Below are 13,502 nucleotides of genomic sequence, written 5' to 3'. Positions count from 1 at the left end.
TCTGGAAGGAAGAGTGGTCTGACTACAATGCATTCTGAAATGAACTCCCAACAAGGTGGAGAAAAGTTTGAGAGTTTTTAACTCACTAGCAGAGAAAAAAAGTCCAAATAAAGCTCAAGCTGGTTAAACATCCCAAAATCACCATATAATATTTTATAAGTCCACAGTCAATGTTCCAAAGTCCATAACCTGTTGGAAAAGGCATTTCCCCCTACACACATAAATGATGAAGACCATGCCTGGCCGGGGTGGGGGCGGGGCAGAGAAAAGGTTTAAGTAGCTTTTAATCTATCAAAGATTCATTTTCTATATTTGTCTAGAGGTCTTATTAGTAGTAGAGAAAGCAGTCCAAACCTGTAGCTCAACTCTTAATGGAAGCTTAAGAAAGGGCTCTGACAGCTTTGCTTCAGATCACTCTGAGACAGGATATCTGATAACTAGTGACAGAGTTTCCCTTTCACCTCACCGAGGAGTCCAGATAGGCATACAATGTAGAGATTTTCTGCTGATTATTTAGAAGGGCTTTCGGGAGCTAGTTTCTTCTGAGGGACCTTTGGGTAGAGAGTAGCCCTGGCCATGACCCCTCAGTTGTCACCTTCAGGTTCCACTAGTTTCACACAATCAGAGATCTATCTCCGAAAGGAAGCCAGTTGCCTATCTAGTCAATGTTCCACCCTGCACCGGTGTCAATGGGAGTGGGAATTCACCAGAGGGCAACTGGAGAAACCTGTCCTCTGTTTTAAGAGTGGCAGCTGCCCTAAAGGCAATTACTAGCTGGCAGAGTAACCACTGTTTGGAACACAATGTAAAATTAAGACACTTTTGAAACAAAAGCCAAAATAAAGGCCAGAATTTTTGAAACAAAAACCAGAATCTATGAAACAAATGTTGAGAGCTTATGAAACAAAAGTTTACAATCTATGAAGCAAAAAGACAAAAGCTAGAACCTATGAAAGAAAAGTCTTACCTCTGACCAGTAATCTGGGTGGAAGACCTCCAAAATGATATAAGGGAAGAGATGTAAATTCCAAACCTACTAGATATCTGAAACACAAGTTTGTGTTCTCTAAAATCGAAGAATGAATTCTAGGAACAACGGAGGTTAGGAGTAGGAAAAATTTATTGGAAGAAAGAAAGCTTCTTCCTTAGAGAGACAGAAGGGGGACCAGAAAGTGGGTTGCCCCAATAGCACTTAATTTATATTTTTATTTGGAATGAATTGCTGTTTTTAAGATAGTTAAGATTTTAATCAATTAATATAGAATATATTTCCTTTTTGTCTTTTAATTTTATTTCTTTTTATAGTTTTTCTCCTATAAATAATTTTGTGGCAATTGTAAATTTTTTTCTTTGTTGGTACTAGGGATTGTATGCAGGGCCTTCATAATCAGGGAAATCCTAGCCCTTCTTTTTATTTTTTTATTTTAAGACAGGGTCTCAGTAAGTTGCTAAGTTGCACAAATTGTGCTCCAACTTGCAGTCCTCAGTCCTCACCCTCCCAGAATGCTGTGATCGCAGTATGTGCCACCATATCACACTTGGCCATTATAAACTATATCATAATAACATTCTATTTATCATTGGTTTTTGGTGCATAGAAGTACTATATGTTTATGTTAACCTTTCACCAATAACATCGCTAAACTTCTAATGTTTAAAAATACAGCTTATATTATCTATGTATCATGATTTTTAATATACAATCAGACTATAAAGTAATAATGAGTTTTTTTAATGCTAAATCTCCAAAATCAGGTACGATTTTTACAGTCACAGGAGATTGCCAATTGGACAATGAATTTTCAGTAGTTAAAATAAAAAGCATTTTGCTTAAACAGTGAAGTCTTTCCAAAATAATATTTATTGAGAAAATATTTTGTTGCTCAGTTTTTAAATTTATGTTTAAATTAATTGAATTAAAGTAATAAATAGTCACTTCCCCAGCCACGTGTAGGTGATGAAGAGATACATGAAGCTAGTGACTCCTTTATTGGATAGTGTAGCTTCAATTAGTTCTAATATTTTCCATTTTTCTATGTAATATTGTGACCTCCTTTTTATTTTTTAATCCTGTTTTCTTTGAATATGTTTTCCAGTTCATTCTTTTTTAACTGAATGATTATTTCATTAATTTAAAATGCTTCTTTTACGTTGTTCTAATTGATTTAAGAAGATGATAATTTTATTCACAGAATTGTTTTAGATGCATCTCACTGTCACTTCAGTTTAATATTCATTCTAATCCTATTTTCAAATCTTCTATAACTCATGAATAATTTAGGAACATTTAAAAAAATTTCAAATATCTTTGTGTTATTTCTATCATTCTTTTAATTTTATTGCATCCTAGATAATTTATTTGGTAGATATATATTCTGGTACTTATTGAGACTTCATTTGCAGTCTGGTGTGTTTTATGTATTCCTAAGGTCAAGTTCTAAATTTATTTTGTTTTGTTAGTAATTTTAAGTCAATGTGGTCTATCAATGCTAAAATATATCCTGTTATAATCTTCTACTATCTGTTATTCTGTCAGTTTCTTTGTAATTTTAGGAAGCTTTAATAATATATTTAAGACAAATTTTGGGGGGAATACACAGTTTAAAACTAGTCTTATCCTTTTGTAATAGCTGTAGTGTCTCCCTTCCTCTGTTCCTTACTGCTCCTCCTCCGTTCTCTCTCTGTACTTCCCTCAACCCCTTTCTCTCTGTCCCTTGGGCTCTCTCCCTCCCTCTTGAAAGTAACTGATATATTTGGAGTTGAGTACAGGAAACTTAAGTGAGAAAAATGGGGGAGGAGGAGCAAATGAGCAGATATCCATGATACTGAACTGGGAGAAAACTCTCTGGGGGTCTGGGAGGCTGGGAGATGTATACATGGATTCCATCCCTTGCGGGTTGCACTGGGATTTTGACTCCTTCACACATCCAGACTGGTGGTAACAAGACAGTCAGCAAGCTTACCAAAGTAGAGAAGTAGCAGAGAAGTTGAAAGCCAAGTGCAGAAGCTGGGGATTGTTAGAGTGGAGGCAGCCTCACAGCTGCTGCAGAGGGCTGAGGGGACAGAGTACCATTGGGGTAGGGTATCAACAGCACTTGGGTTTATCTAGGGTCAAGTTTGATTTTTATAATCCAATCTGAGAATGCCTGTTTTTCAGCTCTTGGTTTTTGTCCATTAACATTATTTGAATTTTTTTTCTCAGTAGTTTTATTCTATCTATTTATTACATTTTTTGCCTACCATGGCTTGATAGTTATTAAATGTATTGAATTTTGTTAATGTTAATTTTTTCTTTTCTACTGGTTTTGAAAATAAAGATTTTATGTGCATTTTCTTTTTTTTTCTTTTGTATTTCCTTTTATTGGCACATTTTAGGTGTACAGTACAATGACATTCATCATTGGAGATATGCACCTTTACATGCTCTCTTGGTTCTTTTTTTTCCCCCTCTTCCCTTGCCCTCCCTTCAACCCCTCCATCCCTCCCTATTTACAAAGACTTTGTTTCCATTTTTTCATTTTCTCATATTAATTCCATTCCCTTCTTTCCTTTCCCCTACCCCTTCCACTTCCCCCTCCCCTTTGCCCTTTTTCTTCCTATTTCACATTATCTATTATACTTTTTAGTCCTTATTTACACTTTCAGTTTTTCACACTAGAGAAACTATTCATTATTTACACAGTGTGTTCTGTTTATTTCACTTAAGAGTATTGCCTTAATGTGCATTCATTTAGCAATAAATGTCTCTAATTTCTCATTTTTGATGGCTGAGTAGTACTCCATTTTATAAAAAAACCACATTTTCTTTATCCAGTCTCCAGTTGATGGGCATTTGGGCTGTTTCCAAGTTTTAGCTATTGCAAACTGTGCTGCTATGAACATGGGTTCACATATATCACTGTGGTATCATTCTTTTAATTCTTTGGGGAAGATACCCCACAGAAGAATAGCTGGGTCAAATGGGACTTCCAGTCCCAGTTCTTTGAGGTATCTCCAAACTGATTTCCACAGTGGTTGCACCAGTCTACACTCCCACCAGCAGTGGAGCAGGGTTCCTCTTTCCTCACAGCCCTGCCAGAATTTGTTATTGGTTGATTTCATGAGAGCAGCCATTCTTTCTGGAGTGAGGTGGAATCTCAGCATTGTTTTCATTTGCATCTCTCTAATGACCAACGATGTTGAACATTTTCTCATGTATTTATTTGCTATTTCTACTTCTTTGTGTGAGAAATGTCTGTACATTTCAGATGCCCATTTTTGGATTGGGTCTCTAAATTTGGGAGATCTGATTTTTTTAAGTTCTTTAAAGATTCGAGATAGTAGACCTTTGTCTGAGGGACCACTGGTGAAAATTTTTTCCCACATTTTGGGTTGTTTCTTCACACTGCTGGTTGTTATCTCTTGCTGTGCAGAAGCTTTTTAGTAAAAAGAGATCCCACTTGTTGATTGTTTGTGCTAGTTCTCGGGCAACTGAGGTTTTGTTCATAAAGTCTTTTCCTACACCAATGTCTTGAAGAGTTCTACCTAACCTCTGTTCCAGCCAGTTCAGCGTTTCTGTTTTTATATTTAGATCTTTAATCCATTTCAATTTTAGTTTGGTGCATGGTGAGAGATATAGGTCTAGTTTGTCTTTGGCAAGTTGAAAGCCAGTTTCTTCGGCAGCATTTATTAAAGAGACTATCTTTCCTCCAGTGAGGGTGTTTGGCTCCTTTGTCAAAGACAAGGTGCCTGAGTGAGTCTGGAGTTGTTTCTGCATCTTCTAATCTGTTCCACTGGTCCTTGGGTCTGTTTCCTTGCCAGTACTATGCTGATTTTGGGGGTTTTTTTCTTTTTTTTTTTCTGGAACCAGGGATCGAACTCAGGTCCTTGCACTTGTGCAGCAGGTGGCGAAACCACTGAGCTAAATCACTGGCCCAGTACCATGCTGTTTTTATCAGAGTAGCTTTGTAGTATAGTTTCAAGTTGGAGGTTGTAATACTCCCTTCCATGTCTGTTACCTAGAATTGCTTTTGTTATTCTGTATCTCTTCTTGCTCTAAATGAATTTTTGGATTGTTTTCTCAAGGTCTATGAAGTATGCTGCTGGGATTTCAATTGGGATTGCCTTGAATCTATATAGCAATTTTGGAAGTATGGCCATTTTCACTATGTTTATCCTTCCTACCCAGGAGCAAGGGATGTCTTGACATTTTCTGACATACCCTTCAATATCTTTATTTCAAAGTGCTATAGTTTACACAGAAGAGGTCTTTGATTTCTTTCATTAGGTTGATTCCTAGGTATTTCAGTTTTTTGGGTGCTATTGTGAAAGGAATTGCTTGCCCTATTTCTCCCTCAGTGACACTGTTGTTTGTGTAGAAGAAAGCTATTGATTTTTGTGTGTTGACCTTGTAACCAGCTACTTGACTGAATTTGGTTATTAAGTCTAGAAGACTTTTGGTGGAGTTCTTGGGGTCTTCTATGTAGAGTATCATATCATCTGTAAATAATGACAATTTGACTTCTTCATTACCTATCTTTATTCCTTTTATTTCTTTCTCTTGTCTAATTGCCATGGCTAATGTTTCCAAAACTATATTGAACAGGAGTGATGATAGTGGACATCCTTGTCTTGTTTCCTGATTTTATTGTGAAGGATTTCAATTTTTGACCATTTAGTATGATATCAGCTGTTGGGTTTGCATAGATAGCTTTTATCAGATTCATGGAGAGATCATCTATTTTGATTTTTTGTAGGGTTTTTTTTTATCATAAATGCATGTTGGATTTTGTCAAATGCTTTGTCTGCATCTATGGAGATGATCATATGGTTTTTGTCCTTGGCTCTATTTGATATAATGTGTTACATTGATTGATTTATGTATGTTGAACCATCTCTGCATCCCTGGGATGAATCCCACTTGGTCAGGGTGTATGATCTTCTTGATGATCTTTACATTGTATTTGCCAGTATCATATTAAGGATTTTTGCATCTATGTTCTTTAGTGAGATTGGCCTATAGTTCCCCTTTTCGGTTGGATCTATCTCTGCTTTGGGGATCAAGGTGATCCTTGCTTCCAGGAATGAATTTGGGAGTATTGCTTCCCTTTCAATTTCATTGAAGAGTTTAAACAGTAGTGGCAGTAGTTCCTCTCTAAATGTCTTGTAGAATTCAGCAGTGAAGCCATCAGAACCTGAGCTTTTCTTGGTTGGTAAGCTTTTATTTACATTTTCAATTTCATTGATTGATACTGGCTTGTTTAGATTTTTTAGGTCTTCTTCATTCAACTTTGGCAATTCATATATGTCTAATCTGTCCATTTCTTCTGTGTTTTCCATCTTATTGGCATATAGGTTCTGGAAGTAGGTATTGATGATCCTCTGGATTTCTGCTGGGTCAGTTGTAATTTCACCCTTTTCATTCTTAATTGCATGGATTTGGGCCTTTTCTTTCCTTTTTCTGATAAGGTTGGCTAAGGGTTTGTCAATTGTTTTTATTCTTTCAAAGAAGCAACTCTTGGCTTCTTTGATTGTTTGTACTGTTTTCTTAGTCTCCATTGCATTGATTTCTGCCCTGATCTTTATAATTTCCTCCCTTGTATGAGCTTTGGGTTTGTCCTGCTCTTCTCATTTTAGAAGGTTGAGGTTCAGCATCAGGTTGTTTTATTGGGCTCACTCTGTTTTCCTAATATGATTATTCACTGCTATGAATTTCTCTCATAAGACTGCTTTCATTATGTCCCATAGATTCTGATATGTTTTATTGTCATTGTCATTTATTTGAAGGAATTGTCTGAGTTCTTCTTTAATTTCCTCTGTGACCCATTGGTTATTCAGAAGTGTGTTGTTCAATTTCCATGTGTTTATGAAGTTTTTGCAGTTTCTTTTGCAGTTGATCTCCAATTTCATCACACTATCATCTGATAACATACAGGGGATAACTTCAATTCCTTTGCACTTACCTAAATATGTTCTATGAGCAAGTATGTGGTCTATTTTGAAGAATGACCTGTGTGTAGCTGAGAAGAATGTGTATTCTGATTTTGTGGGGTGGAACACTTTGTAAACATCTGTTAGGTTCATATGTTCAAGAATTTGATTGAGTTATAGTTTTTCATTGCTTGCTTTTTGTCTAGTTGATCTGTCTATTTGTGACAATGGGGTATCGAAGTCCTGCACTACTATTGTGTTAGTGCTTATATGGTTTTTCATGTCCACTAATATTTGTTTTATACAGTTGAGTGCAGCAGTGTTTGGTGCATAGTTATTTATGATTGTCATCTCTTTCTCTTGTATTATTCCCTTAGGAGGATGTAGTGTCCTTCTTTGTCTCTCTTAATCAGTGTGGGTTTGAAATCCACTTGGTCTGCAAAGAAGATAGCTACTCTTGCTTTTTTCAGGTTCCCGTCACATGGAGAACTGTTTTCCACCCTTTAAATTTTAGTCTATGAGTTTGTTTTTGAATTAAGTGTATTTCTTGTATGCAGCATATTGTTGGATCTTGCTTCTTGATCCATTCTGCCAGTCTATTTCTTTTGATTGGTGAGTTGAGACCATTAACATTGATGTTTATGACTGATATATATTGACTTATCTTTGTCATGACTTTATCTTTTTGTTGGATTCTCCCCCTTTGCTTTCAATTTCTTGTCCTATCCAATGGATTCATTTTGCTGTTCTTCCTGGGGTTGTGATCCTCATTGTCTTTTCCTAGGATATTTTCTAAAATTTTTTGGAGTGCTGGTTTGGTATTCATGAAGTTCCTAAGATGTTCTTTGTCATAAAAGTTTCTTATTTCACCATCAATTTTGAAAGATAGTTTTGCAGGATACATCAATCTGGGTCGGAGGTTGTTTTCCTTTAGGGCTTAAAACACATCACTCGAAGCTCTTCTTCCCTTGAGGGTTTGCACTGAGAAGTCTGCTGTGATTCTGATGGGTTTTCCTTTTTATGTGATTTGTTTCTTTTCTATAACTACTTATAGAATTTTGTTCTTCTGTTGGGTTTCTGGAATCTTAACAATTATACGCCTATGTGTAGATTTTTTTTTTTTTTTTATCAAGGCTATTTGGAGTCCTATATGCCTCACTTATCTGTATGTCAAATTCTTTTCCCCTGCTTGGGAAGTTTTCTGCCATCACTTCTGTGAACAGTTTTTTTTATGTTCTCTGCACTCTCTCCTGTTTCTTTATTGACTCCAATCAGTCTTATGTTATTCTTCTTTGCATCATCTAGCAGCTGCTGGATTGATTTCTCATGGTCCCTAAAATTTTAAAGAATTTTTTCTTTTCCTGGTCACTAATTGCAATCTTATCTTCTATACCTGAAATTCTGTCTTCACATTGGCTCATTCTGCTGTATAGACTTTCAATGGTGTTTTTAATCTCCTGGAAATCTGATTACATCTGTTTAATGGATTCAATTTGTTTCCTATGTTGGCATTCCATCATGTTCCTCAGCTCCTCTATTTTTTTTATCTGTATCCTTTCTAGATTTATTAATCATGTCTTGCACTATGGGCACAATCTTTGCTGTCATGTAAGAAATTATTTTTGATTGCATTTTTTTCTAGATCGTCTTTCATTGCTAGTTCAGGGAGTCCAGGTGGTTGAGTATGAGAGTGTTCCATTTCATTTCCCTTTGGGGTTGCTGTAGGTGATCTGGAAGTCTGGTTCCATGGCTTGTTTACTTGTCTTCTCATTCTGATGTGGCGGGGTGTGTGTGGGGGTGTTCCTAGGGCCTGCATGGCTCACTTCCTCTGTGCTGGGAGCCACCTGTGCCTGGGAGCCATGGCAAGCTGATCTGGAGATCTCCTCTGTGCTGAGAGCTGTGGCATGCCTACCCAGAAGCCTCCTCCTGCCTGGGAGCCATGGCATGCCAATCTAGAGGTCTCCTCTGGGCTGGGAGCTGTGGTATACCTGCCTGGAAGCCTCCTCCAAGCTTCGAACCACAGCATGCCTACCTGGAAGCCTCGTGCTACCTGGGCACCATGTCGCTCTGATCTGGAGGTCTCCTCTGTGCTGGGAACCATGGTACACCTACCCGGAAGCCTCCTCTGTGCTTTATTTGAATTTTCTTGATAGCTATCCTTAAAATTGGAATAGAAAATATTTACCTTAACCTAAAAGTAAAAACTTGTTATACTTAACTTTTCTTTTAAGACAGAAGAAATAGACTTCTTACTCTGCAAATCCCTTGTGCTATACATGGGTAGTTGTGTAATATTTTAATTTGTACTTTGTCTTTATATTCCCATACTTATTTAGCATTATTTTATGTAGTTAGCCATTGCCTACTTACTAATTTATTTGTTCAACATTGTTTCTTATATATCTTCAATTTGCATTCAATTTCTTTTTTCATTAAATATATCTCTTGATATTACTTTCAGTAAGTCGTAAATTTTTTCTTCTTCCTTCCTTCCTCTCTCTCTCTCTCTCTTTCTTTCTTTCTTTTTTTCTTTCTTCTTTCTTCCTTTCTCCCTGTGGCCAAAATAGTTTTATCTTCCTGAAAAATTATTTACTCACATTCAAATTCCTGTGTGACAATTATTTTCTGAGCACAATTCTATTGTTTTTTTGGCTTCATTTACCTACTTCTTGTCTCTTTGTAGATAATTTATTCTTCCTGCTGGTGCTTTTTATATTTATTTCTCTTTTCTAGTAGTTATTTTCATAGTGAGGTATCTGGATGTGGAATTGTCTTAGCTGCTCTAGAATCACTGAACACACATCTTCCATCTGAATACTTACGTCTTTCATCTTTTATGAAAAATAGCTTGGTCATTTTCTCCTTTTGTTTGATCTTTCTCTATTCCATCTATTCTTTTGGCATTACCTTAGCCATGTATTATTAATATTCTTCATTTTATCTATTATGTCTTTTCATCAGTTCTTTTTTTTGCTACTGGGGATCGAACTCCAGACCTTGTGCTTGCAAGGCAGGCACAGGCACCACTGAACTAAATCCCCAGCCCTTTTCATCACTGCTTTATGTTTTCTCTTAGTGATTCAGTACATTATTTTGTATAATTTCCTCAGATACATATTTATAAATACACATTTTAGTTTATAAATTCTCTCATCTATTTCTAATCTATTCTTTAACTTATCTATTGAGTTTCTAATTTCAATGATAATATTTTTTATTTCTATAAGTCCTCTTGGCTTACTTATAATTTTTTCTGATCTCTTAGCTCATCCAATTTGGCAACTGGGATTTTTATGCTTTTAATTACTTTATTTATTCTTTCTCCTCTTTTTGATCATTGTTTTATCATCCAAAGATTTTGTAGTTCTAACACATTTTGATCTTGTATTTGGTAATTTTCCTTGTGAGCACATGTTTTGTGGGGGTTGGAAAGGGAGACTCTTTCTTGATCTAAGTTTTGGAATTGTCTAAGTGCCCATAGGTGATCAGTGGTTCATATCCAAGCTTTATATTAATTCTCAGCTTGTATTTTCCCTGATTGTGTGATATGTGACCATGAAGTAAGTATATCTGGGTTTGGATTTCTAGTAGAGCTCTTTGTTTGCTTTGTTTTCCAGCACAGCCCAGACAAAGATAACTTCTTTATTTTCTTCTTGTCTTTCTGTTCCTATTGGCAGAATGTTTGCCTTCTCTCTGATTTTCATGCTGTTCAATAGTCCAGTGTTATTAGATAGTTTCTTTCCTTTTTTTTTTTTTTTTAACATAGATGATGGTCTTAGCTTTGGCTATCAGATGCATACTAAAATCCATCCCTTATATGACCAAGATAGAACCCTTCTCTTTAAACACCAAGAGAGCTGCAGAGAATGCCCCTGACCTACAATTCTGAATTTTCATTGACTTTTAAAATGACATCTAGACATTAATTTCTAATTACTGAAAACTCAGCTAAACATCAAAAGGTCAGATATCTTTTATTCAGTGTTTTTAGAAACATTTAGATATTTGTATCAAGTCTTCAGACTTAGTCTGCCATATTGCTAGATCTGAAAACTCTGTAGTAATTATTTTGAAATAGATTTCAGAACACATGGGCAATCTGTAGGCTAAATGATCTTATTAGTGAATAATCATATATTACATGCCCAAGTTTGCAGAGGTTCAAAGAATAGCCCATAGGGATAATGCCAGTAAATTTGCTTTTGCTTCCATTCTAAGATTTGAAATATGGTTTTATGAAAATAAAGGGAACAGAAAATGCACCTTTCCAGGGTACATTATGCAGTGCTCTCACATTATACAGAACGTATGACATTAAGTCGACCAAACCTAAAAACTCAATATTTGTTTACTTTTCTCTGTGTCCCACAGTGCTGCTAAATAATTCAGAGTCATAAGAAACACACCTAACCCATCACACTTTCAGCTACTTTTAGGAGACCTAAGGTTTTGGGACTTCTTGTCTTCCCTTTTCTTTATATGTTTGCCCTATTTCTTATCTTTCTGGGACAATCTGACATGTGGCTGATGATGATTTAAATAGGAACTAATCTGGGCAGTAGAAAAAATGTAGAGAGTCATGTCATTCAAATGTAGAACTTCTGTATTTTGCATTTGTGATGGGACCTCACACCTGTGACACAGGACTGCAGGCTTCAGTGTGTTTAGTTGTCTGAAATTTCAGAACAAGCCAAACATTGTCTCCTGTACCATGCTGAATAACCACGGGAGAATTAAGACAGTTCTTACAATGACTTTGAAGGGCGGGGAGTAATTCAGTTGTTCACATGTAAGCACAGTAGTGGTGTTGAATGCAGTGTGATTTTACTGCCCTTCAAGGAGCATCTTCTACACAGGAGTCACTCCTGGGTGCCTGCAGAGGCTCATGCTTCCAGCAGAAGTTGGGAGCATGGGTTTCCCTGGAGGCTTGTTTCAAGTGGCTTGAAGAGAAAAGCTAGGGAAGTGGAGAAAGAAGTACAAAGCTTCTTACCTTAAGCAGGAATAGAATCTTGTAATGCACATTGAGGTGATACTCTTAAGTCAAATAAATAGGACACACATGAGTAAATACCAAATAATTTCTCTAGTGTGAGAAACTGAAAGTGTAAATAAGAACTGAAAGGTATAATAGATAATGTGATATAGGAAGAAAAGGGGCAAAGGGGAAGGCGAAGTGGGAGGGGTAGGGAAAAGAAAGAAGGGAATGGAATTAATATGAGAAAATGAAAAAACAGAAACAAAGTCTTTGTAAATAGGGAGGGATGGAGGGGTTGAATGGAAGGCAGGGGAATGGGGAAAAAATAACAACCAAGAGAGATTAGGTAAAGGTGCAAATTTCCAATGATAAATGTCATTATATTGTAAACCTAAAATGTACCAATAAAATTAATTTTTTTAAAAAAGGGTGGACATAGAGAAAAAAAGGAATAGAATCTTGTGAAGCCCTAAAAGAGCAGGAAGGATAAAATAATCAAACTGAGACAAAGCAGCAACCTACAAATAAGAAAGGGTAGGGCCAGGCACAGATTCTGAGGATTATAATCCTGAAACTAGAGTATATTTGTACCAAAGATGGTTAAGAAAGCTAAATAATTCACAAGATCTTTGAGACTGAGATTATTTATTTCCAGGTTCCCCTTTATATTTCTGAGCAGTACTTTATATACAATAGCAACTTTTAAAAGTTGTTGAAGAAAGAAAATGAAATGCTTGGGTGGGAAACAATGCTCTGTTGTATTAGAGATTTTATATCTTGCTACTGAATGTATCTCTTAGTCTATATTTAGAGTTGACTAACTATATCACCATTTTAATATTACCCTAGGTGTTATATTTTCATTTTAATTAAGTTTAATTTGTTTGATAATTTGCATTAAGTTTTTATTTTCATGGTTATCTATGATGGGAGAAAATCTACCTGTAAATATTTTAGTTTTCTGAATAAGTACTAACATCTGCCTGTTACAAGGAACCTGAATTGTTGACAGGAAATATTTTAAAACTCAGTTATGTTTTAATGACAGACATATTATATTGATTTAGAACTTGCTGATTATTATTTTTTAAACTTTATTTTATTGGTACATTTTAGGTATACAATATAATTATATTCATCATTGGAAATTTGCACCTTTACATAATCTCTCTTGGTTCTTATTTTTTCCTCATTCCCATGCCCTCCCATCAACCCCTCCATTCCTCTCTATCTACAAAGACTTTGTTTCCATTTTTAAATTTTCTCATATTAATTCCATTCCCTTCTTTCCTTTCCCCTACCCCTCCCACTTTCCCTTCCCTTTTGCCCCTTTTCTTCCCATTTCACATCATCTACTATACCTCTTAGCCCCTATTTACATTTTCAGTTTCTCACACTAGAGAAACTATTCATTATTTACACATGTATGTCCTGTTTATTTCACTTAAGAGTATTGGCTCAATGTTCATCCATTTAGCAATAAATGTCTCTAATTTCTCATTTTTTATGGCTGAATAGCACTCCATGTTATAAAAAAAACCCCACATTTTCTTTGTCCAGTCTCCAGTTGATGGGCATTTGGGCTGTTTCCAAGATTTAGCTATTACAAATAGTGCTG

This window comes from Heterocephalus glaber, unplaced genomic scaffold (assembly GCF_053883595.1).
Source record: "Heterocephalus glaber isolate CG9 unplaced genomic scaffold, H.glaber_assembly_v1.0 deba00001472, whole genome shotgun sequence".
Classification (NCBI taxonomy): Eukaryota; Metazoa; Chordata; class Mammalia; order Rodentia; family Bathyergidae; genus Heterocephalus; species Heterocephalus glaber.
This window is presented reverse-complemented; position numbering follows the sequence as displayed.